The sequence below is a fragment of the Hoplias malabaricus genome, chromosome 6 (genome assembly GCF_029633855.1).
Source record: "Hoplias malabaricus isolate fHopMal1 chromosome 6, fHopMal1.hap1, whole genome shotgun sequence".
Classification (NCBI taxonomy): Eukaryota; Metazoa; Chordata; class Actinopteri; order Characiformes; family Erythrinidae; genus Hoplias; species Hoplias malabaricus.
The window spans coordinates 28,020,690-28,046,544 of NC_089805.1; the positions used below are offsets into that span (position 1 = coordinate 28,020,690).

Here is a 25,855-nt window from a genome sequence, read left to right on the forward strand (position 1 = left end):
TTGACAGCATGAGTAACCGAGGGTGCTTTTTCTGAGGGATAATAAGCTAATAAAAGAGCTGAACAATACAACATTGCATGCTGATGAGGAATTTGGTATTGTAGCACAGACTACATTTTGACCATACAGCAAAGCTTGATTACACACAAAGAGAGTGCATCTGACAGTATCCTAACAGTATGACCTTTCACACACATCCAAAATGTCATTTGACGTTAACAGCTAGTTTAGAGCCTTCATGTAAAGGTTCTTTATATAACGCGGAAAACACTTGTGCAATTAAATTATGATTAACAACATTATAATGCTTTTTTCTTTTATAAGTGGCAGAAAACTGTTTCATTTTAAAGACTACCACAATGAAGACCACAGTGTCATGCTGCACAATCACCTTACCATCTCACCACCACTTGCTACAAATCTTAACAAATATGCTTGATTCTCATGACTCTTGTGTTGGTTCAGCTTAAGCCTTGGGATAAACTATGAATGAGGGAGAATATCCTTTGCAGGAATCCCCCTATGTACCAGCTCCCCATTTCTTTCAGCCAGCATTACAGGTGTCACCAAAGATTGTGACCAGTTGACTGGCTGCATTCGGGAGGGTTGGGGGAATGGATCTGGGTTGAAATAGCTGGCTGCGTGTGCTTGCGGATCTCCACCATGTTTGTTGGCAAGAGTCACAAATAAAAGAAGGATGGGGGGGGGGCAAAAGAGAGAGAGAGGTGGAAGATATCTATCTTCAGCGTGTTTATCCCTTATCCTGCCTTTCTGCGTGCGAGAGGCTCTGTCAGTCAAGCCTTTTATGTGCTGCACTCTCTCCCTGTCCCCCATTTCATGTGTGGAGAGGCGCACACCCTTCTCAGTGATGGCGGCCGACAGAAGTGTGTGGGCAGACAGAAAGCAATCTGCTCTGAAAAGGAAGATCAAGCTTGAGATTTCATGTGTGACATATTGAAACACTCCAAGTCTGTTGTACGAAGCGTGTGGAAAGCCCAACGTGTCTGAGGGGATGCTGCAGATAGCAAACACAGCAGCAACATCAGCAGCAGTCCATTGTGGGTGAGGCAGATTAATTTATCTTTGAAGTGGAGTGGGGAAATGTCAGCCCATTATGAAGCGCTGACTTTTGTCCTGACGAAAAAGCTCATCAGTGCAACTTGACACCTGTTGAGAGCATAATTCCCTACCCTAAAAATAAAGATCTCCACTGGCCAAAAGCTGACTGGCTGTTTGACTTCCGATTGTGAAGACAGTACGAGCAATTTATCACGTAGAAGCTCTTTCTTTATCATTTAAAAATGTTAAATGATAAATGGATCAATAGCAATTGTCCAAAATGACATGGAATACAATTTTGTTATATTAAAGGACTAATTTCATTATTCATTCATTCATTGTCTGTAACCATTTATCCAGTTCAGGGTCGTGGTGGGCCCAGAGCCTACCCGGAATCATTGGGATCAAGGCCGGAACATACCCTGGAGGGGGCGCCAGTCCTTCACCAAACAACACACACATAAACACACACATACACTCAAACATTCACACCTATGGACACTTTTGAATTGTCCCACGGGGAGAACACACCAACCTCCTCACAGACAGTCACCCAGAGCGGGACTTGAACACACAACCTCCAGGTCCCTGGAGTGAATAATTTCACGAATCGAGTGCAAATTCAAATCAGTGATTCAAAACATTGCTTACAAGTAAAGGCTGCACATGCTCTGACCTCGTGTACACACAGCTGTGGGGAAACTCAGAGACAACACACAGCTCACCTTAAACACTGTATTATACTTCAGAATGCGTGTTTGGCACTGGACATAGCAGGAAACCATGAACAGACACATCGGAAGCCGTGATAAGAAACTGGGGGAGGGGGTGGATGACATTGTCAAGGCGGCTGCCCTAACTGTTAAGCACTGCGAGAAACCCTGTGGTGGTATGAAAAGAAGGCAGAGGCTGATATCACGTGTCTCTGAGGAAGCATGTGCTTGCCCTCACCTTCCCAGTGTTGGTGGCACCGCGTTGGATGAGGGGAGTTCAACTGACAGCTAATGGGGTGGAACTGGAGATGACTAATGATTTGATGAAAACCAGGGTGTAAAAAATAACAACATCATTCACCAATCTCAAACCCTAATGTGTACAGCCCACTTAGACTGCCATTTGTGAATCAGGTGGAAATCCTGTGTTAATCAAAGTACATTTGAAGTCAAATTCACTGTTAGATACTTCACTGCTGAAACATGAATTTTTACCTAGGATCATATGAAGGTCAAATGTGTGCCTATGAATGTTTTAGAAATGAGGCCCAAGGCTCTTCCACCAATGTGAACTATACTGACTCTATAATCTTCCCTAGATTGAGCAGTTTTACAGCTAACCTGTCTGAATGACTTACAGTAAAAACTTTTAATTATGCAGAAATTATGAAAACTTTCTATGAGCATTCTATGAGTACATTACATACTTCCTTCCCCTGTGCAGTTTCCATTTCTCAGTAAAATGCTGTGCGACAATGGCAGGGATTTGTTCATTGAGAATGCATTACAGTGACACTTGGATTTTTTTTATGTGCCTATCATTTTTGCCCTTGTTGCAGGTTCCTCCGTGCATGATTTTATCAACATATGGAATTCTTTCCTCTTACTTTGTTTAGTGCTGATGTGAGTATTCCAGTCAGGGACTCTCTCTCTCTCTGCTCTGAAGTCATGTAATCAGAAAAGCCAAGCAGCATTCTCCATCTAGGCACAATGTTTTTTTGGATGCCTTTTTTAGCAACAGATTGCTCAACTTCTCCATTAACTATTAAGCATCACAATTAATTGCGAGGTCCATTTGTCATGCAAATAGACCAGTGAATAATGCATGCATTTCCACTCATGAATAACTAATCTGTGGAATCGCAGAGCACTTCTTAAGATAAATATAATTAAAGGTCAATAATGGTTAAACAAACTTCTAAGATTTTTAATGCTGGTGTTAAGGCATTGTTTTCTTTCCTTAGAAACACAAACCCCAGATTTGGAATTCCATACACACACACACTTTCTGAACTCAGACCTGCTAATTTTTATGTCGGATGGCTTCTAAGTATCAGCATGCTTACCCGAGTGCAAGCTAGCCGGGAGCAGACTTCCAGGCAATCAATTTTATAATTGATTTGGAGGAAGTGTTATGGAATGCTCTGATGTGATTGGGGTGTTGTATGTGGGTTCTGCAGGAGCAGGTGTGATAGCCGAGCCCTGCAGAGCTCAGCCTGGAGAGATAGATGGCAGCTCATTGCCTTGTGTACCTGAAGTCAGCTCAGTGGCTGGAGGCCAGTTGTGCAGTGCTGAGCTCTGAACCTGAACCTTTTAATCAGCTCCTTCCTCCTCCTTCCAGAGGGAGAGAAAACTGGCTTGCTTTGGTTTGTCCACCTGCAATGCCTAATGAATGTTTTCTTGCCCTCTAGGTTTTCTTTTATAAAGAAAGAAGCATGGAGTATCATGTTTATTGCTTAGGGCTTTACCTTGAAGTGGACATTGAGAAATGTGGTAAAGCATAGATTCTGAATGGTGGCTGTGCAGCCTGTTTTTCCTGTTTGCTCTACGTAGTTATTCTTGCAGTAACACAGATCCAAATACTCAGCGGCCCGCCAGGAAGTGATTTCACAGAACTAGTTATTAGAGCTCATTGTTAGCGTTCAGATTAGTGATTAATAATGATCTTTAGGGAATATTAACGTTAAAATAATTACCATTACCAATTTTATTCTTTGATAATTATACATTTTTTTGCATTTACAAGAAGATAATATTAGACGCTACTCATGAAATGCAGTAAGGAAAAGTGAATTAACTAAATGAGGCTCAGTTAGTTCAGTACTGCATTTGTAACCCTCAACAAATATATGTTACCTTTGTCCCCAGTGCTAATCCTGGGGACATATTATGTTTTAGATTATGTACATGAATTATATTATCAACCCCTCAATTTATTAAATTTGTTTAAATTCTGCAAATGCATTTTCTACTACTACTACTATTATTATTATAACAACAATAATAATAACAATAAACTCCCACTTTTTTCGTTAATGCTATATTAGGTTGGCCCATGCCAATAACACTTATGCTTCTAATATAAAAATAATAAATGAAAAACCCAATTTTATTTGTACCAACATCACTGAATCAAAGTGGCACTATTAACATCAAACAAAAATTCAAAGGTGTATGTATGTGTCTAGAGCTGTCTTTGTCTCCACGTCACTCTCTGATCTGGCACTTTAAAAGTGGGACTTCAAAGCATTCCTCCTTAATGTTAAGATATTGTACTTCATCCTCTTGCATTTTATTAAAATCTCTCAACAAAACTCATAGGCCTCTCCCCCAGGCCTACAATAACTTTTTTTGTTACTGTTCCAGTACTACTGAAGTCTCCTGCCAGTCTAAATCCACCAGTTCTTATCTGACCAGCATGGTCCTGTTTAAGCTTGTGTTCGATAAATGCTCCACCAGGATGGAGGATCTTTAGACCAATGGGACCTTCAGAATCACCTCCACAGCTTCTTTTTTAGCCACTTATCTCATAGCAGCTTCCAATAAGCTTGTACTTCTGGTGTTTTTTGAATTACGAGTAGGAAAAGCATCCTTACTGTCACAATAGAAACCTTTAATTACATGTTTGGGACGGATAATGTTCAAAGATTACAATGATTTAGGTAAACACTGTTTTTCGTGGTGAAGCAGGGAAAATTGTTTGTTGGGGTGGACTTAATTACACCTTGCAGCGCCCAAGTTCCACAAAGAATGGGTCATCCCATGACGAATGTTTTGCCAAACCAACATATTATTTCAGGGTTCTTTTCTTTAGAACATGTAATCTCTAAGCACCGAATTGAACGATCACCTGTTTATGGAGAAGGATGTTTAGGACATGCAGGTTTGAAACATTTCACAGCTTATATGAAAGTTTCAGCAGAGCTTAAGAAAAGTTTCTTACTAGTATGAAAAAGTAGCCACAGTGAGGGACTTTAAAGTGCGCCAAACTAGGTCATGTTTTCTGTGCAATTGCCTATATGGAGGATTAAATTAAATTAGGATAAAGAAATATGCAGAGCCATTGCATTTTTTGATAAGCATTCCAAATGCAGTGTGTCTGAAATGGACGCTCAAGTCCACATATCCACACATGAGTTTTTGTGTGTTTATACCTGGACCTACCTGTGCCTGGAAACTTGAAGTCAGTTCTTGACTGTAGGTGCTTCTAACCAGTTGTGCTAAGTGAAACACTCTTGCTTTTATCAAAATATTTAAGATTATCTTTCTTCCAAATATTTTTGATCATATAGGCTCAATTTGGAAAAGTAAAATAACTGAAAATGTCTGAGGAGTGCCATGTAAAAAGATTTTTTAAAAGGCTCAGCTATTTTGGTGAGGACAAAGATGAGATATGGTTTGAGCTATACAGTTTGCTTATGATTAATACTATTACCTCTGGGATAGGTGGCAAATAAAAATAAAAACAACAACAACAACAACAACAAACCTTTGGGTAAGTTTGTATACCTGCCTTAATTATATTAACTGTTCTCTAACACACAGGGCAGTCTTTATTGATTAACTTGCATCTGTATAAACAGATAAGACTGATATTGGTGGAAAGACTGCTTAATAATTTATGCACCCATGAAAAGAAAAGACCCTAGGTCCAAAAAAACACAACAGGGGAAATGAATTGAGGAAAATGGAGGTTTAAATCACCTAAGTGGAGTTATATCACAAAATGAAACAGATGAGTGACTTTATTAAAGAGAAATTGCTTAACAAATAGGCTGAACATTGGAAGGGATCCTATTTCTGGGGTAAAGGATATAAAAGTACTGTCTCTTAGTTTTGTCTCAATTATGTAGTGTAGTAGAGTGGCCGTGCAGTCTGTGCTTTTCCACTATTAATGCTTTATAGATGACGTGAAATCTACAGCAATTAATGATCTGTTCACTAAAAGCAGCAAAAATGTTTGACTGTTGGAAATGACCAAACTACTGTAATAACTAGCGGAGCACTCTGGTCTGAGCCTGCAGTATTGAAATGGTTGTACTTTGAGGTCTGGATTGCTGGTCCTGCGTTTAATGCCTTGCTCTCATAAATGCAGCATTTATTAGCTGTGTACACTAAAGCCTATAAGCCTATAAGAGTGGGTGTTTGTCACAAAGCACATTACAAGCTAATTAGGAACATGGAGGTGTTCTCTAGTTGCAAGTTCATTTGCTAAGCAGTTATCCTGATGAATATAGCCTTGGGTTAATTTTACCCCCCATTGCAATGTTTGGAAAATCAGCTGTGTCTGTGTGATTTTTTATATGTTTTTTATTTATTTATTTATTTATTTATTTATTTATTTATTTATTTATTTATTTATTTGTCAGGGAGCCATTAGTAAGCTACTATGCAGGCATCAAGTGCAGATTGCAATATTTCAAAGTTGTTTTGCATAATGGACAGATGAGATTTCTCAGAGTTCTGTACTGCTAGCAAGAAAGGCCCCTTTTAAAACAAATTATACAGCATGAGACGAAAGGTGAGGTATATCTTAAGGTTCTGTAGAATGAAAGCTACAGTGAAGGACACCAATCACGAAACGTCAAGCCTGTAGTTCAGTACAAATGCGCAACTACTAAGTACCCTTCACCTTAAAATGACATTCTAGAATCCATTTAATCATCCTGGTATCTAGTGTGCTTTCCCATTCATTTGGATTAAAAAGCATCGGTGCCCATCTGTGGCTGTTCGCCTGCGCTCTGAGCTAGACGTCTTCTTCGACATTGGATTCTGAGTGTTTATCTCATTCCTCTTTTTTTCTATGGTGAAAAATAGAGTTGAGGACATCTTCCTTCTTTGTTATTGAGCAGCTGTATCAGATCAATGTAAATCTACTAATGAGACTCCGAAGCCCCCCTCCCCAGCTTGTCTCTGGTGTCAGGGCACTGCGCTGCTCACTTTAATTGAGAATTAATTACAGATGGAGAGAGACGCTACAGGAATCACATTATAGCAGCCCAGGAGACTCTCCTCCTCCTCCTCCACCTCCTCTGCCTCCCTTTCTCTCATACCCTATCCCACCCAGCCCCATAGCTCCATATTTGCCCTGTGTTGAAAGGCTAATGCAGGGTGCTTTCCCACCCAAACCATCACTGCCCTTCTCCCCTCTGCAGGAATCATTAAATACTGAGAGCTTGGATCGATCAAGGCGAGACCAGTGGGGAGATCTCAGCTCCACTCATGAGTGCAGTCATAGGCTGAGGTCATCAACCTCCAACTATGATGACTGGCCTAGTTTTAAAGAACTTTTGCAGGTTTCTTCCCTGTGTTCAAAATGACACCCTACTCACTGTTTGGTAGCACGTTACTTATAGGTCATTTTTCACAAGGCTGTTTCAGGGCTCCTGAACCTTTTTACGACTGAGGACCAGATGACACCTCCTGGCGATTTTTGACGGACTGTGGGAAGGCTTGCTGTTGTCACGGTAAACTATGTGACACATTACTTTGGAGATATTTGGAAAATATCATTTTGTTTTTCCAAAGTAATATTGCACTTTGAGCAGATGTGAAACCTAAGGGAGATTTGTGGAGTTGAGAGTGAAATAAAAACTAGACATAGAGAGCATTGTTGAGTACATTTTTGTTGTTTTGAATGGAACCTTTTTGGTTTTGCAACGACCTTTGACTGGAATATTGAATGTTTTCAAATTTTGAGATGTTCCCATGTGCAGTCAGTGCTGTTAAGTGCATTTAAACTCATTAGCTGGGCAGTCACTGTTATACCCTTGTAGGTGATTTCCCAGACAAGGATTAAGCCTAGACCTGGTCTACTAAGCATTTTTAATTGTGATTTTCCATTGAATAGTCTAGGACTAGGCTTAATCCCTGTCTGGGAATCAACCCCTTAAAATATAATATATATTTTGGCCGCTTAAAGTAATATTCTCTCAAACACATGACAAAGCCTGTCAGGGCTGAAAACACAACCTCACACATATATGTGTGGACACATTGGTAACAGTGTCTTCAAACCCACTGTTGTAAATTCAGGTTTTCTGTCTTCACTTTAATCCCATAAGATAAGACATGTGTTTGATGTGAATACCGTCTTCAAACCTCTGTGATTTTCTTTGTTCCAGTAGCATTTCCTCTTGGTCCAGTGGGAGACCGTATGATTTGGAAACAAATTAGTCACATATTCTTTCACACCCACATGTTGTCATGCGGAGATGTGATATAGTTACATTATTTAAAAAATAACATAGATATACTTTAAAGGTTTTAATAGCAGCAATTTAGCCTGATGAAGGATACACAATTGCAAATACTGTAATATTTTTCAGCAGTTATGCCAGTTCTACCCCATACAATTCTTGGCAGTTGGAAACGTAGTGGTTGGGAACCTCCTGACTATACCTGGCCACTTTCAAGAAAACTGAAAAAAAAAAAAAAACATATATAAATGCTTATTCCAGTTAGTATCATTTAATAGGTTTGTTACTCCCAAGTTTGTTTGGTTTGGCTTTTGTAAAATCTGTTTTGGCTTTACTCAATACTTCTTTATGTGTAGTATTTGTTTGTTGATTGATTTGAGAGAATGTATTTTATTTTATGAATTTTTGTAGATTTGTGTTAAGCAATTTACTGTAATATTTATTATTAAAATACAACATAAAGAAAAACACAGCAAGTTTCAAGCATGTTATTAGTGCTCTGTTACCCTAAGATAACAAAAGAGAGAAGTTGAATGCATGGGGTCATGCATCATATTCATACACAACAGGGTATTAAGGATTCAGGTATCTCCTGTCGTCATGTTGTCCATCTTTTACCTCTTTTAAAAAGGAAAAAATATTGTAACATGGTTTGGTTTTAGGACATACTGCTCCTCAGTGACATTTTACCTTCCTTCTCAGTCAGAAATACTTGAGAGATGTGAGAGAAGCTGTTTGAGTCAATTATAACAATTAAACAACTAGACTTAATTTCATGCTTTATTCACTTAATTGAAGGCACCAGTAATTACTCATAATTACTGTTCGTTGTTCTGAAAGGCAGATTGTGAAGAGCCGAAGTTCTCTTGTTTCTGTCTTCCAGTGGGTAGTGCAGATATGAAAAACAACATGAATGCATAATAGAGATGGAGCAGAGATGGGCATTCGAGACACAATGCCTCTACAGATAATGACCCATGGTAATTACATTTCTCAGAATAGTCTGTTTATTCCATGGTGTCAGACATAAACTAAACCCAGTGAATTTTTTTTTGAAAAATAATCATCCATTGTGCGTCATTCAGATGGATGTCAAACCTTTCATTTTAGGCATCTAAAGTTGCAGACATTTTGGCCAAATTAGGGCTGGTATTTGAATGCTGTGATATTTTACTTGGGTTGCTGGACTGTTTGTTTATTCACGAACCTGGAAGCCGGTGGCCAGTTTGGGAAAGCCAAGGCATCAAAACTGCGTCCAACTTGAGCGCCTGCTTTTTAAAGCTGCCTTCTGTTTGGAGACCACACTGATGCCATGCCGCTCGGGTGTCAGCTGTTAATGCCCCTGAATGCCTCCTGCATATTTTGGCTGCTAATGGGCCCTGCAGCAGCTTCTGGAGCGCTGCCCTGTCGCCCATGCTGATATGGAGCAAAGTGTTTTGGCACGGCCAGGTCCCCTCACAAAGGTCACAGTTTCCCTTACGTCAGTGTGTTTTCCCAAGCCCCTAGGCATGAAATACTGCTGCCATCAGATCTCTGCCCAGAGCTCTTTATCCAGCTGCTATGATCTTTCTAATCCACATTCTTAACTACTCAATAGGAATTGTGTCCTCACTGTTTTTCTGCCCTGATTGAGATTGACAGACCAACAATGTTTAACAATGTTTAGATGTGTGGGTCAAAGGGTTTTCTTGTGTTTTATGTGTGTTGGGCCCCTATGTCCACCCTTAGCAAAAAGGTTTCTGCATCTGTGTATTTCTGAAGAAGTATTTCATTCTTAACAACTATTTTCAGAGCTATTTGTAATCTTTTTAATAGAGATTTTTTAAATAACAGTTTAAAACAGTTTTCCAAGGTCCATTTAACCAGGTAAACCCTCAAATATGCATTCACAAACAATTTACAATTTTTCCTTTGTCTATTTTAAAGTCACACACCTTTTTGAAATGACTATCTGCTTTCCGATTCATGATAATTCCAAGTGCATCTGATTACAGTCGAGGCATCAAATGGATGCCATGAGCATCCCAACTGTGTTAAACTGTGCCCTTATTGGCAACAGTGCCGGCTATGCACGGCTTGGCTTGGTAAAGCACAAACTCCTTAATGGTGTTTGGAGGCAGGAAGAGGAGGCAATGTTCTCATGCTCGCTCTCTCCACCGGCCTCTTCCACTTCTCCTCATTAATTGCGCAAGCTTCCCTCTCCTCTGTAAACGGGAGCAGTACCGCCGTGCATATTCATCCAAGTTTAAGGCTCGCAAGAGCATCCATGGCCGCTAAACATCTCTGGGTGTTTACAAAGGCAGCAAAAACAGCCTTCCCATGAATTAATTATGATCCTGACAGGGGCTTTTGTGTTATGTCGCATTTATGTGCTAGCAGGCTCCCCGATGAAGCTGAGAAGAGTGTGGCTTTAACCAGGCACCTTACATATCTGGTCTAGGTTTGATTGTAGCTCAAACACAAATCTCAGCTGAAATGTTCTGACATATTCAAAGCCCTCATGGGTTTCCTTTCCATATTTCAAATATTATTGAGCCATTTCAGCACGATATCTTTATGTGAATTTTTACAGCACTGCGAAAATATGGGTGTCTGTAAATCCAGTCGATGCTGTAATTTCCTTTTTTATTAAGCGAAGATTTCCAGATGAGTTTGTGGTTTTCATATTAAAATGAACTTGTGTAAAATAAATGAATATGTAAATGAACAAGTGCTTTCCTCCAAGGCCTTTTTGCCTCCAAAGGCCAATTTACACTTAATACAATACATGCATTTGCCTTGCCTAATGCTATTAATCAACAGTGCCACAACTCTCAGTGGCTATTAGGCAGCACTGATTGGGTTATGTTTCTCATGTTTTTTTATACACACACTCCCTTCACTGGGTTCCACTCTGTAAAAGATTTTGTTTTCAGGCAGGATTCAAGTGTTTGCTCAGGCACTTCGGTAAAAGTGGTTTGGGTGTTTTATTTTTTTTTTTTTTTTTGCTGTTTTTGTTTTTCTTTTTCTGTTTTTTCTCTTTTTGCCAAAGTGACCATCTGACATACCTCCGTCTTCCTGGAGATGTGTTGTGTAGAAACACCACCTCGTCTGGCATATTGCAGTGGCTTTGTGGACCTGTATCTGCAGCTGTGTGAGATATGCCTGGCTACAGAAAAGGATACAGTAAGCTATTGTCCCTTTGTGTTTGAAAGACAGATGATTTGTTTCATTGCTACAAAGCTCCAGACCCAATCTGTGCAGTTGTTGCAGTTCCAAGCAAAGAGCCCCGGTATGTGATGCTGTGTCAGCCCACAGTATGACAGTACTTTGTCACTTTTGTAATGTGATCATCTCATTTGACATGAATTTCATTTTGTATTTCTTGACAAGAACAAATTGGATTATACAATACATGATGTGGATCTGTAAGAACCATTCATCATTTACAGTTGTTTGGATAAACATGGGCATTAGTACAGTTTTATGGCTCTCAAAATGTCATTATCTGCATATAATATTCTGTTCTACTGTTTACCTGTTACAGCTTTAGCATGGTGCAGTGTTCAGTGTTTAAGACGTATCAATCAGTCTTTTTTTCTGTGTTTTGTGCAATAAAACAAACTAAATATCTCGGTAACACAATAAATTCAACCTTATTGTACCTATATGTTTTCCAGTCTGCTAGCTTTTGTAGTGGAGGTGCAGTCAGTAATTTGACTATAACTTTTTTTTTTGTTTGAGCTATAAGAAATAACTAAGTATATCTAAGAATATTACCCGCCTTCTGCTCAGTGATTCTGGGCAGGCTCTGAATCCATCACTACCCTGAACTGGATAAATGGTAACAGACAATGAATGAATGAATGAACTGAATGATTCATTCATTCATTATCTGTAACTGCTCATCCAGTTCAGGGTCACGGTGGGTCCGGAGCCTACCCAGAATCACTGGGCACAAGGCGGGAACACACCCTGGAGGGGGCGCCAGTCCTTCACAGGGCCACACACACACACATTCACTCACACACTTACACCTATGGACACTTTTGAGTCGACAATCCACCTACTTACCTGTGTTTTTGGACTGTGGGAGGAAACCAGAGCACACCGGGAGAACACACCAAACTCTTCACAGACATTCACCCGGAACGGGACTTGAACCCACAACCTCCAGGTCCTTGGAGCTGTGTGATGAACTGAATCTCACATGTTTTTTTTTTTTTTTTTCTTGATAATTAACATTTTCAAACTTTGTTTATTTCACACAAGGACAGCTCACTGTAAAAAAAAAAAAAGGTTGCACGTTTACAGTAAAAAAAAAAAAAAAACTAAAATGGTTGTGACAGTATGCTCATAGGTATTGTATCTTCAGGCCTTTGATGCTTAAAGTCTTCCTTGCCATTATGCTGGTCTTTAGTTCCCTTCACAGATTCTTGAAAGGTTTCAGTCTGAACTCTGGCTGCCCTCCTTAAAAATGTTTATATTATTTGCTTTTACTATTAATATTGACCGCATTGGGTATATATTTCAGAAAATTGACTTGTTGGATACTCCGATGCTGCCCAAGGCCAAGTGTTTCTGAAAGCAGACTGCCTGATAAGAAGAAAATCGCAGGTGTTTCGTCCAGAAATTTTGTATAGTCCTCTTTGACAGTTTCGTCTGGCTGATTTTGTTCTTTGGGTGGAATGTTCTCACATTTTTTTTGCCAACATTTCAGTGTTCAAATAACTCAATTTCTCATTTGACCAGAGAATGGATGACCAAAATGTTTGTGCTCTGCCTAAGTGAGCTAGATTTTTGTATTCCCATCTTGTAGAAGTGGAGTCCTCCTTGTTGGCATCAATGGAAAACAGGTTTGTCCACTAGAGTGTCAGCCTTGAGATGTTGGTACCAGAATTGCTATTATTCGTCAGAATGACCTTGGTGGTGAACCACAGATCCTTCTTGGCCCCATGCAGTACCATTTTTGCCAGTACAGGGGTCACTTTTTTTGTTTGGCCTTTGAGATTTTTCACTCTGTGGAACTCCTTGTACTTTTTGATTATGCTTTGAACTGTGGCCACTGGCACTTGAAAACACTTGGATGTGGCTTTATAGACTTACTCTGACCTTTGAGCAGCCACAAAGTGCAACTGGAGGTCCTCACTGAGCTGTTTGCTTTTAGCCATGGCTCACAATTTAATAGTATCTTACTAGGGAGCTACTGCTTCCACTTGTTCTCAATTTATAGTTGATTAAAATGCTCTAGAACTTGGTAGAAATTGCCAGGACGTTTTGGAGTTGTATAGAAATATTTTCCTAAATGTCAATGACAATTTCACTGAGCACAAATAACTTTGGACATGGCATCTTTAGTAAAAGTATAAAAACACAAATATTATGTATCATGACCATCTCTAGCATAATACCCTACAATATTTTGCTCAAATAAAAATTCACTTTAAATGAATTGTTGTCATGCTTATGCATATATTTAAATATTAATGTGAAATGGTGTTTGATGCATTTATCAAAATCTTTTTACCATTTATTTGATTTGCCGTCAACACAGCCATCTAAATTATTCATAAGGAAAAATATATATTTATAAAGAACTTAAAAATAATAGCAGCATTTTCAGAATGTTCATCATTTCTATGTTTTCAGACCTTTTCTATATTTCAAATGTCTTAAAAAGTGGTTGCATTTTCTTCTTCTCTCTATGAGGTCTGGGTTCTTGGGTGGTTTATTTGTTGTTCTAAGAATCCTTTTCGTAATAATAACTTCTTGACAGCAACACATTCTTTCAGATCCATATCATTAGGCTGTCACAACACAGTGGAAACTTGGCCAGAAAAATGGGTACACCTGTAAATATATGCTTTTGGCATCATTTGGTGTTTATAGAATTGCTTAGCTACAATGAGTGCTTCACTAGATTTGACCTCTGCAAGAACAAGCATGTCATTTTGCACCAGAACACCACTGTGCAGTGGCCACATGGACTGTGGGCAGTTGTACTGTGGTTTTTTAATGGGTTTCAATGGGAGAGACAGATTGTTAGAGGGTAGTGTCAGAGCATTGATCTGATCGCTGCATAGCCCGCCATCCACAACTAATGTGCTCCAAAAACAAGAGAATAGTGCCCACAACTGGCTATTGAACAAAGACATAATTTTTGCCCAGAAGCTCAGAGTACAACTAGGCTACAAGCTTTGCACATCACCTACTTCAGTGGCATTAAGAAAAGTAATGGACCAGTTAGAAAGCAGACAAGACTGGTGGAGAGGCTCTCTCCTGCTCTTTAGAGAAATGCCCTTTTGCCACTACACACATTAAGAGGGGTCTTTGAGTGAGGGTGGTCCAGTCGAGATGGCGTAATTACCACAGGGGAATAGTAATTACCAAAAGTAAAGAGAGCATTTGTGCTGACGTGCCTGATTATGTGTCTTGTGAGAGATCTCGTCTTTGAAGGAAAAGAGAAGCTCTGTTTCTCTCATCTTGAGTGGATTATTCCTCGCTTTGAAACAAGGATACATTTGAGGAACAAGGACACATTTCAAGTGGATTCAAGATGGATTCCACCAATAACAAGAGGTCTCAGTAGAGTAACTGTTTTTGGAGTTGCTTGGAATATCAAGTTATCTCAGGTCATTTGTATTGCTGTAAATAGAGTTAAGCTCAATGTTCTTTGGGCTGTGTACTTTTGAAAAGTTGCTTACATTTATATTTCAGCTTTAGACTGAAGTTTGTGCTTTGGAGAAGAATTACAATATTGCAGAACTCTAATATTAGATTATACAGTACTCAATTGTTTTATATTTTTGCTTCTATTGTATAGTGCAGTTCTCAAGGTCTTTTTTGATAACTCTAACTGAAATGAAACTGGATCACCACGACAGCAAGATGCAGAGGCATTTAAGATGCATTGCAGGAGTTCATTAAGATTCATGAAAATGTGTTCTCTGCTCTCCGAGAGCATACCATTTATAATATCCATCATTACACGTGATACCAGGAACCTAATTAACTACCATGCATGTATGTAGCCTCATTTCTGCAATGTCAGGCAGTGTAAAGAAATTATTTTCCAAGTTAATTTATAAGGGACACTGGGAATACTGCAAGATTGAGGGGGTTATATTTTGTCTTGCGTCCTTTTTAAACAATAAAGTTATCTTCTTCTCTTTCTACTTTGTTTCATTTTCTTATTTCTTCTTCTTTGTCTTTTCTGCTTCTTCAACTTCATCTTCTTCTCCTCCTTCTTCACCACACTCTTGTCAAGGCACACAGATGGAAAATCAGAAGGTTAAATTATTATGGAGCAAATCATTTTAATCAGGCCTTGGAAGTGTTCCATAATGAATTGCAGGGAAAGTCTTTGAAATGTCAGATAGCACTTGAAGCCCCCAGAGCAGACGGGCAAGCTCCATCCGGACTCACACACAGGCGGCTGGGTTACTTAAGGAGCAGGCTGGGACCTGCCAGCAACCTGGTTGCCTGGCAACCCTATTAATTCCCTCAACGAGAACAATGTGCATTGGGCGACTCTGGGAAAATGAGGTTTTAGAAAAATATATTGTATTACAGAAGAACACCTGTTTCTTTGTTGGAGACAAGAAAACACACCACTGTTGTGTGGAAACTGGACGGGTATCTTTAATCTATCACTAATGAGCCTTTGATTCTGTTGTTTTTTTTTCTCTCTTCTCACTTTATTGGTCTAATAGTTGGAAAGGGAATGAAGACTTACTCCAAGGAGACACAGAATTCTTCTTTGATTAAAATGTCATTTAATCCAACAGCACAGTGAATGCTTTGACCTTTTCAATATAGGGACAAGTATTCATTTGAAGGAGTATGAAGAAAATGTACTGTTACATAATACTTGCAATGTTACATCATGATTCCATGATCATGTAGTCCATTAGGCGGAGAAAATGGATTTATTTTCTGACATGACCTAGGTTTCTGACATGACTGAAGGTTAAGCTTACATTTATTGACTTCATTAAACTTAAGGCCAGCTGCAGTTCAGACTGTAAATCAGAAGCATGCAACCTGTGTCCTTAAAGGCAATGTTCAGGATTGTAATTAAAAAAACAAACGAACATTTTTTATAAGAGGTTCTCTCATCATTTGATATAACTCCAGTCTGTTTGTGTGCTGGAAACAGGTCTTATGTGTTTATGAAGTGAAAAAAAGTGGCTCATTCAGGCATGCTAGGCTATCTCTGTCTCTGCTCATGACAAAAAAAAAATGGCAAAAAACCCTCCAAATCCTGAAAATCATGAAAATAGATGAGGATAGTTCTTTATTCCTGCTGCATATGTGGGCAATATTGACTTATTTTTCTTGTTTCAGAATATTTTGGTTAGAACTCACTCTAAATGTTGGAGACTGCTGACTCTAAACAGACCAAAGTGCTATAAAACTAAACAACTTGAGTTACAAATGTGTTAATTCAAAAAGTGAATAAAAACTTACAGACAGATAAAACTTCCATTAACAAACCAGAGAAAACTGCAGTTCCCCACAAGCGTAGACGTGTCCTTTAAGCTGATATGTACAATAATACATTTCCTGAGAAAAATCTCGTCTGGTGCTGACCTGCTGTGGCACATCAGACAAGGCACTAATGAAGTTTAGAGCTCAGTATTTGAATATTTGGCTTCAGAGGTGAAGAGGAGTGGAATACAGTGAGAGAGGCATACAACATGGCCAGGACTCAGCCAGCACTGTGAAAAGTAAAAGTGGCATGTGCAGCCCAAAGGCTGAACACTCCAAAACCTCACTCATCAAAGAGAATAGTGTACAATGTCTTTTCTTCTGATGTAAAGCATCACAACAACATAGACTTCACATTTCAGATGCGGGGTGTCTCTAGTGAGCTGCCACTGCCGTACACAAGCCTCGACACAACAAAGATGCTGGTCTGACTTTGTTGTGCTGTCACTCTCACAGCACCCATGACTGGCTGAAGCATCACCAGCGCTTCGAGTCATAACTGTCACCGGCGCAGCATGTTTACTGTGGCAGGGAAGTCTCCTAAACTTCCACTCAAAGGAAGAAGCACTTCCCAACCTCGTGAAACATCTGGTGAAACTTTTTCCGCTTCGGCCATGGCGATGTATATCCCAATTTAGTGCTTAGTGCATTCTGACTGACAGTCTAGCATTACTGGTGGATGGATTGGCAGACAGGCTGTCATTTCTTCCCCCCAAAAAAGCCATGTCTGCTGTTCAACTTGTAAAATTTCCCCTGACTTACAGCTTCTATTGCCAATTCCAAAATATAACAGTGTACTTAAAACCTTACAGAGCTGGGAAATGGCTCAGTGTGTGAATAAAAGGTGGGAGAGGTTGCACAAAAAATGATTTCTAGATGTAGCACCATGCCTGCAGCAGGTATTAGCCAGTGAAGTTAAAGAAGAGTACACTCTCTGAAAAATAAAGGCACGGTAGAGGTACATTATTGGTCACTAAAGTTACAAACACCTTTAAAAATACAACATTGTTTTTTAAGTCCAGTTGTGTTCCCTAAAGGCACATCACATTCTTTTCTCCAGAGGGAGAGGTGAATATTTTCGTTATAGAACTGTGTAAAATAAAAGAACATAATGCAAGTCCTGGAGATCTGAAATCAACACAGAAATCAAATCTACTATTATAATAGAATAAGGTACACTTATGTTCCTTAACTGAAGGTACAGGAATGTACCCTTAAGATTACCATCACAGTGACAGTTTTCCTGACAGTGAACTTATGATCCCACCCTTTACCATTAATCTACCATTCAACACCTAAATAAGCCACACATCCCCACCAGCACAGCCCAGCATTTTCTGAACCAGCCCAACTCTACCTGGGCTTTATTGAGGGTAGTAGTACATTACAACAAGCAGCAAAATTGTGTCACATCTGCAGATTGTAAGCTAAACTGCACAGATTAGTCCAATTCTGCCTGGCTGCTACTAACTCAGTGCTGTTGCACAGCTCGTGCTTGGAGGAAAGCATTAAATGCCCATTCAATTTTGTTTATTAGGATACAATGCATTTTCTGCATGATGGGGGTGGGAGTGCTGTTCTACCCAGCAAGTGAGAGTGAGGGCAATAATCTTTGGGTCCAAACTGTTCTTATTCACTTACATATTTTAAGAATAGCAAAACTTAAATAGCCAGTTCACTGTTAGTTGCTGAAAAACAAGAGTTGTGAATGTAATTAGCCAGGGAATTAAAGAAGTATGTAGGAGTTGAGACATTTGTTATGATTTGAATTTGATGAGAATGTTTTCATGTGCTGTTTTTAGCGCTGATTAGTGGAAATAGAAGTGCTTTATGTTTTGCCCAATTTTTTCTCATCTCTTGACATCTGAACCAAGGGACTTGAGAGACAAATCTAAATTGAACGCATGTAAAATTCATTGGATAATTTTCTGTATAATTAAGTACACAATATCTCTTTTAATTAGTGTGGAAAAAGGAAAGAAATACGTTGAATTGTTCAGCTGCTGACAGTGGCTGTATTTTGTTGCTGTCACTGTACCAAGGTAACAGTCACTTTAATCCTGATGTGAGACCCCAAAGGCCAGTCCGTCTCTGCTTCTTAAGAGGCAGGGTTCTGAAATGAAGAAAGCAAACGAGAAGTTGGGCCCATGAGGGCATAGCTCTGTTTGTTTAACTCCCATTGTTGCGCTGAGCTCTGAAGTGTTTTCCAGTCCCCCATCCACCCCCATCCCCAAACCAGCCCGGAGCTACGCACTGCAGCTAATAAAAAGAGGCTGCTGTTTCTGATGCAGATGTGCCCTGTTTATTCCGTTTTTCACAGGGGAGGACGAAATATACAGATAATTTTTTTTTCATCCTTCTGGAGATATCTTGAACTCAAGCCTTGCATGGTCTCCTGTTTGGCGCAGGAAGAAAAGCAGAAAAGACCCCTTTGATTGTGAGTTGAAAGTTGTATATGGGCGATTTACACTCATTCACTTTGTCAAATGGTATTTTAAGCAAGCCTTTTTTCACTCTGGAGATCAGGGGAAGAGGGGAGAGTTTCAGTGAGAGCTTTACCCTGTAACGTTAATGCAGCCTTCAATATTTAAAATGAATAAAAGGAAAAACTTTCCTGTTAAAATCCTTCCACTTGTACCCATCTCAACTTCAGCTGAGTATATACACTGATCAGCTGTAATATTATGACCACCTCCTTGTTTCTTCACTCACTCCATTCTCTTAAGCGCCACAGACCATGCAGGAGCCACTTTCTCTGTAGTCATAGTAAAGACACACACACACACACACACACACACACTGTGTTACATAGTGTAGGTTCTGCAGTGCTGAGCCAGGATAAGCATTGACTGAAGTTCTGTTCTACCTAGTATTCCTTTAAACACTGATCATCACTCAATACGTTCCATCAGGTTAACAGAAATATTATATGAATATATCAAGCAGAGGACACTTCCAAAAATAATATAGATTTTTAATACCTTCAGTTAACTGGATTAATTCTTAGAAATCCTTGAGTATGAAATTTTATCAGAATCTCTAGCCAGCCTATTAATGTGCACTACATTTACTACAAGTTACACTATGGTAAAACCCCAGTAACAAAGAATTTGCTGCTGTATTTACATTATTCATTCATTATCTGTAACCGCTTATCCAATTCAGGGTCGCGGTGGGTCCAGAGCCTACCTGGAATCATTGGGCGCAAGGCAGGAATACACCCTGGAGGGGGCGCCAGTCCTTCACAGGGCAACACAGACACACACACATATTCACTCACACCTACAGACACTTTTTGAGTCGCCAATCAACCTACCAATGTGTGTTTTTGGACTGTGGGAGGAAACCCACGCGGACACGGGGAGAACACACCAACTCCTCACAGGCAGTCACCCGGAGCGGGAATCGAACCCACAACCTCCAGGCCCCTGGGGCTGTGTGACTGCGACACTACCTTCTGCGGTACCATGCCACCCTGTATTTACTTTAGCTTTACAAATGAATACAGTTGGAAGAGGTTACATGTGCTCAGTGGGTATTTTGGTTAACCATTTATCCAAAGTGACTAGTCTCACTACAGTTGATTTTAAAGAGCACAGGTCAGTCAGATGTTTAGTGGGAGTGGTACGTTTCTCACAGTAATTCAGTCCGGACACATCACTTTGTTATGATGATTGATTTCGTATCTGCATTGCAGCAAGAGATACAACAAGAGGAGATGATTTTGTGCTGAGATCTGTGAGCGTATCTAGAAGAAACACTGTGATAAAGGTACTAAAGTGTTGGGTAAGCTCTCTTGTGGATTACAAAAAACTCCCAGCTTGAATTTCTTTCTTTTCAGAACATCAGGCAATGAGCAGTAAGATCTTTTCTGTTCTCTACAAAACAACCCATAGTCCCTGTCCCCCAACAACAAGAATCCTAACTAGACTGAGACAATGTTTGAAAATTCTTTCTCCTTTGCACAGTCTAGGTGTGTGTGTGTGTGTTTTTATCATGAGGGTTAATAGACCTGGGCCTGGCCTTGAGTGTTTAAAGGCAGCCTATGAGATGATGAAGGTGCCCGTGCAGGTATCAGCCTCTAGATATGTATGGATTATTTAGTGTATTACTTGTGTGCTCCTCAGGAGGAGGCCAGGTATCAGGGTTATCTGCGCTTGTACATCGCTGGCCACAAAATACCGAGGACATTCATCAAGGAGCGGGGGCTGTAGCAGATCGCTGCTCCTAATGGATATTAAGAGAGCCAGCTCTGAAAGGCTTCTCAGCGGCAGCCTGGGTGTGGGCTGGATCGGGAGACTTTGGGCTGACACTGCATTCGTGCCATTGATCATCTCCACTCTGACTCCGACACCCTGCTGTTGGTGCAAGAGTCGGAGAGTGTTTTCTGCACATTACGATGCTGGGGAGCAAGCTGGTCCTGGCTTGGATACGAGGGGAGAGGAGCATAGTGAGTGGCTGTCAATGGCCTGGCACCTCCACTACTCTCTAGCTGTGTGAAGGAGCTCTGCCTGGCCCTGCATGCCATTATAGTCTCTTCTCTATGCATTGGTGCACATACTGGAGGGCAGAGGCTTTTCAAACCAGCCGTTTTCTCACAGGCTCTTATAGACTTTGAGTTTTACAGCATTTTCCATTAAACTTCACACTACATCTTTTGTCATTGCCTTATTTTCTAGTTGTATGTGTATCTAAGTACTACATGTATAAAAACAGTAATCATGTTTTAAAATACTTTTTCCCCCATTATTTCACTTTAAACTAAATGAAATGCCTCCACTGGCCTATGGAAATACCATAAGAACAGCTCCTTATACAGCTTTAGATTATGAACAAGCTGCTGAACTCCCAGTGATGTTCTGAAGTATGGGGTGAATTGAGTGTGTGTCCCCTTAAGTGCTTAAGACAAAATTGTAAATTCATCATCACTACTACATTTCTTCTTCATTTTCCATCATCTTACCATGATTTCAGGGTGTTGAGACAAAAAATGCGTCATACTTGGAGTGAAGCACCCACTGCATTAAAAGTAACATGTAAAAAACCCTGTGACTAATATGAGGAGGGAGTGTTCCCAAATTTTAATGTGTGCTAATCTGATATTTTTGCATTTTAGTAATTAGTGGTAGTCACCATGGCATATTCACACAATCTAAAGCACAACAAATATGTGGCGCAGCAGGTAGTGTCGCAGTCACACAGCTCCAGGGACCTGGAGGTTGTGGGTTTGAGTCCCGCTCCGGGTGACTGTGTCTGTGAGGAGTTTGGTGTGTTCTCCCCTTGTTCACGTGGGTTTCCTCCAGGTGCTCCGGTTTCCTCCCACAGTCAAAAAACACACGTTGGTAGGTGGATTGGTGACTCAGAAATATCCGTGAGTGTGTGTGTCATCCTGTGATGGACTGCCGCCTTCTCCACGTTGTGTTCCTTCCTTGCACCCAGTGATTCCAGGTAAACTCTGGACCCACCAAGGTTACAGACAATGAATGAATGAACTTGCCAAGTTTTATCTGAAAAAGGGTTATGGACTCAGTAATAGCACTGTTATCAATGTGTCAATTCTGACACTGCCAAAACAAAAATTGACTACAAGATATTAATTTACCAGCAGAAAAGAAACACTACATATTTTTTTTGCCACCGTTTGTATTTATAGCTTTTATTAGATGACTTTTTACATTGTGGAACACGATGAAATTATGCTCTTGAGCAGATGTAGGTGTCATGAAGTGTTAAACCAATGTTTAGTTTGTATATTGAGTTAATAAAGAGGGTATGGAGTCCTCAGGGCTGCATGAAATGGAAGACACAGGTGGCTGGAGAGGGAACCTAAGACAGGCTGATTGTAGGAGCAAGTAGAGTGGAAGGGACATGGATGCCTAAGGACCTTGGAGAACATTAAGAATGGTGTGTGCTCCCGGATCAGCAACTTTGAGAGAGGCTGTGGGGTTGCTTGGAACACCTGTGCATGCGTGGGTTTGAGTCTGCTGACACCTGGGCCTCCATGCAGGAAGTTGGAGTGGAAATTATTTCATCCACTTTGACCGCTTAATGGTTTGACCCTGAGGCTAAGTGGGAAGCGCAGGGCTAGTATCACCCCTCACAGCCACCTGTCCCTCAGGACAACTTTCCTCAGAGTGCTCGCTCTGCCGGAGCGCTCGCTCTATCTCTCTCTGTCTCTCTCTCTCTCTCTCTTTCACTGACACACAGTTACAAAACCATATAGCCTGGTTCACTTTGTACAGTACAGTCAAACCGTTACCTTCTGAATGGTAGAGTGTCTGTCTCTTTCTCCATCCCTTACTTTGATCTGTTGTTCAGGTCCACCATCAGCAGGAGAAGCACAGTAAAAACTGCCTCCTTATGGCACGCTCCTGGGTGGTATGGCTCAGCCTAGACTCTTATCTCTCCTCCCAAGGTCTCAGCGTCATTTCTCCCTGCTCAGATGTGGCTGGCAAGAGACTTTCCCTCCAGCCTAAAAGCATCATAAATCAAAATGTAACGACAGACAAATCCACACAGCTGGCTTCTTAGTAGAAGCGGGAGCACAATATGAGTTGCTGACATTTTAATTACTTTGTCATACATTTCAGACCGGTAAGCCTGTTTTGAGAGTGTAATTTATGGTAGTAAATGAAAACAAATATTATCTGAAAGCAGGTACCCGCCATGTTGATTAATGTAATATCTCTCTTGCGCTTGTCCGATGCCCAAGAGAATTATGCCATGGACCTCAGTGCAACGCTCACATTTGCAGAGTATTACAGAGGGGCTTCATAATGCATGATGTCTGTGAACAGCTCTGCTCACCGTAATGAACTGCATACAAATAAGCTCTCCTGAAACGTCAGGTAAACTGTATAAATAATCCTCTCCTGAGAGCAGAAGAGAGAAGGAGGAGAAATTGCATTGAAATGATAGCAGTACACTTCACCCTTCCATAAAATAGCCCTCCACAATGTAGGATATTGTAATAAAGGGTCTATCACAGCAAATTCATCTTTACATTTTTTATTCCTAAGAGTAGAATGGTTATAGCTCTTTGTGCCTGTTGGAGGCGGGCATGAAGATGGTGCTGCGGATGAAGGCTGGCAGACGGGACACTGTTTTTACAAATTGAAGTGGCCATGTTTTTTGAATATTTAGATTACCTGGGCTCTCTAGCACCTTTCCTAAGTGGATTAACATTTTACGTGGCTCCCAAGCTGCATAATAAGTTGTGGGCTGATATCAAAGAGGCGCCTGGCCCGTGGGGATACAAAACAAGGCTGCCCATTATCTCTCCTACTGCGCTTTGTTTACCGAGCCCCTGGCAGGGGCCATTCATCTGGAGAATTGTAATGGAATCCAAACTAGCTAGACTAATCATAAAATCACTTTATACGCCACTCGTATCGATTCCTCTCACTACAAAAAGAGAAGAAGCCAGGTAAATGCTACCCTCCCATCCTCATCATTTTTTTTCTCTTTTTTTTTTTAACAAACCTCCCTTGGCAGCTTTACAGACTGCAGCACAGTCCCGCCTATTACACCCTTAAATCACCATGAAGGCACACTGTTTATGTGGCCATCAATTTGAGGGGCTGTGTGGCACTTGCCAAGCAATTTTTCGACTTGTGCATATTCATTAATTAAGACTCCATCAAGGCGGGCCGGTCTGACCTTTCAGATCTGCCACTGGTGGCTTTGAGAGGGATGTGTGTGAGTTTGGGTTTCCTAGGTGGAGAGGCCAGTAGGCACTCTGTCTGAGTATTAGTAAGGCCATAAATGGTTCTAAAAGAAGAGTATACATTTTTCGTTACATAAAATGTGTGATTTAGGTATGATATAAAGTATAATTTAAATATAAACAACAAAATTCTAAAAATAATTGCCACTTGTTGTAATAAAGGAACAGGAAACCAAACCAAGTTAATTCATTCATTCATTCACTATCTGTAAGCGCTTATCCAGTTCAGGGTCGCAGTGGGTCCAGAGCCTACCTGGAATCATTGGGCACAAGGCGGGAATACACCCTGGAGTGGCGCCAGTCCTTCACAGGGCAACACACACACACACACACACACACACACACACTTTTGAGTCACCAATCCACCTACCAACGTGTGTTTTTGGACTGTGGGAGGAAACCGGAGCACCCGGAGGAAACCCACACTGACACTGGGAGAACACACCAACTCCTCACAGACCGTCACCTGGAGCAGGACTTAAACCCATAACCTCCAGGCCCCTGGAGCTGTGTGACTGCGACACTACCTGCTGCGCCACCCTGCGGCCCACCAATCAAGTTATAGACTGGAATTCTTCATCCTGACCATCTGGACATCATTGTGTGTACCTGTAATCGTTAGGCACAAGGCAAGAAATCACCATAGACAGGTAGCCATTTCATAATAAAGCATCAGCCACTCACACAGACTAGAACATATGTGTACTGTGCTCCGTCCAGGGTGTGTTTCAGCTTTGTGTCCAGTTATTCCTGGTAGACTCTGGACCCACCATGATCCTGAACAGGATAAAGCAGTTACAGAAAATGAATGAATGACTGAATGACTTGTATATGATGTCTCCTCATAACTTAAATATCCATTCTCACCAGTATACACTGTGCCTTTAATGGACTTCTTTTATGTTAATGATAAAGTTGAAACATCAGAAAAAAAAAAAACGAAAAAAAAAACAGTGCCAAGCAGACCTGGAGAACACTCTAATTACCCACTTGACACTTTCTTGCTTCACAAGCACAGAAAACACTTAGTGTTTCCGCTTGGGCTGTTTTCCTTTTCTCCTCTGGCTGAAAAGGTCTCAGCGACTTGACTATCTTTTGTGGAAGATCCATCTTAAAAATGGGTAATGACTGCAGCCCTTGTTCCAGCATGTAGACACGAGCAAGCTACAGGTCCCACACTAGCTCTGAAAACTAATCATAAGTTTCAAAGCATCTCCAAAGCCGTGCTCTGCCTCCCAAGTGCTGCCTCTGTGTCGATCACACATCGTAGAGAGCACACTCTGAAGCTGCATTGATGTGTAATTGAGAATGTCATCAATTAATCAAAAAAGAGGCACAAAGAAGGGCTGTGCATGGAGGGGGCGAAAGGAAGTAAAGGAGATATGCCTGCCGTACTCTCTTTCATCTGC

General features: G+C 40.6%; 1 protein-coding gene across 1 annotated transcript in view; it reads left to right on the forward strand.

The window, feature by feature from the left end:
- Nucleotides 1–25,855, forward strand: part of sdk1a (sidekick cell adhesion molecule 1a) — a 269,185-nt gene that overhangs the window by 119,136 nt on the left and 124,194 nt on the right. The gene's annotated exons all lie outside the window — the stretch shown is intronic.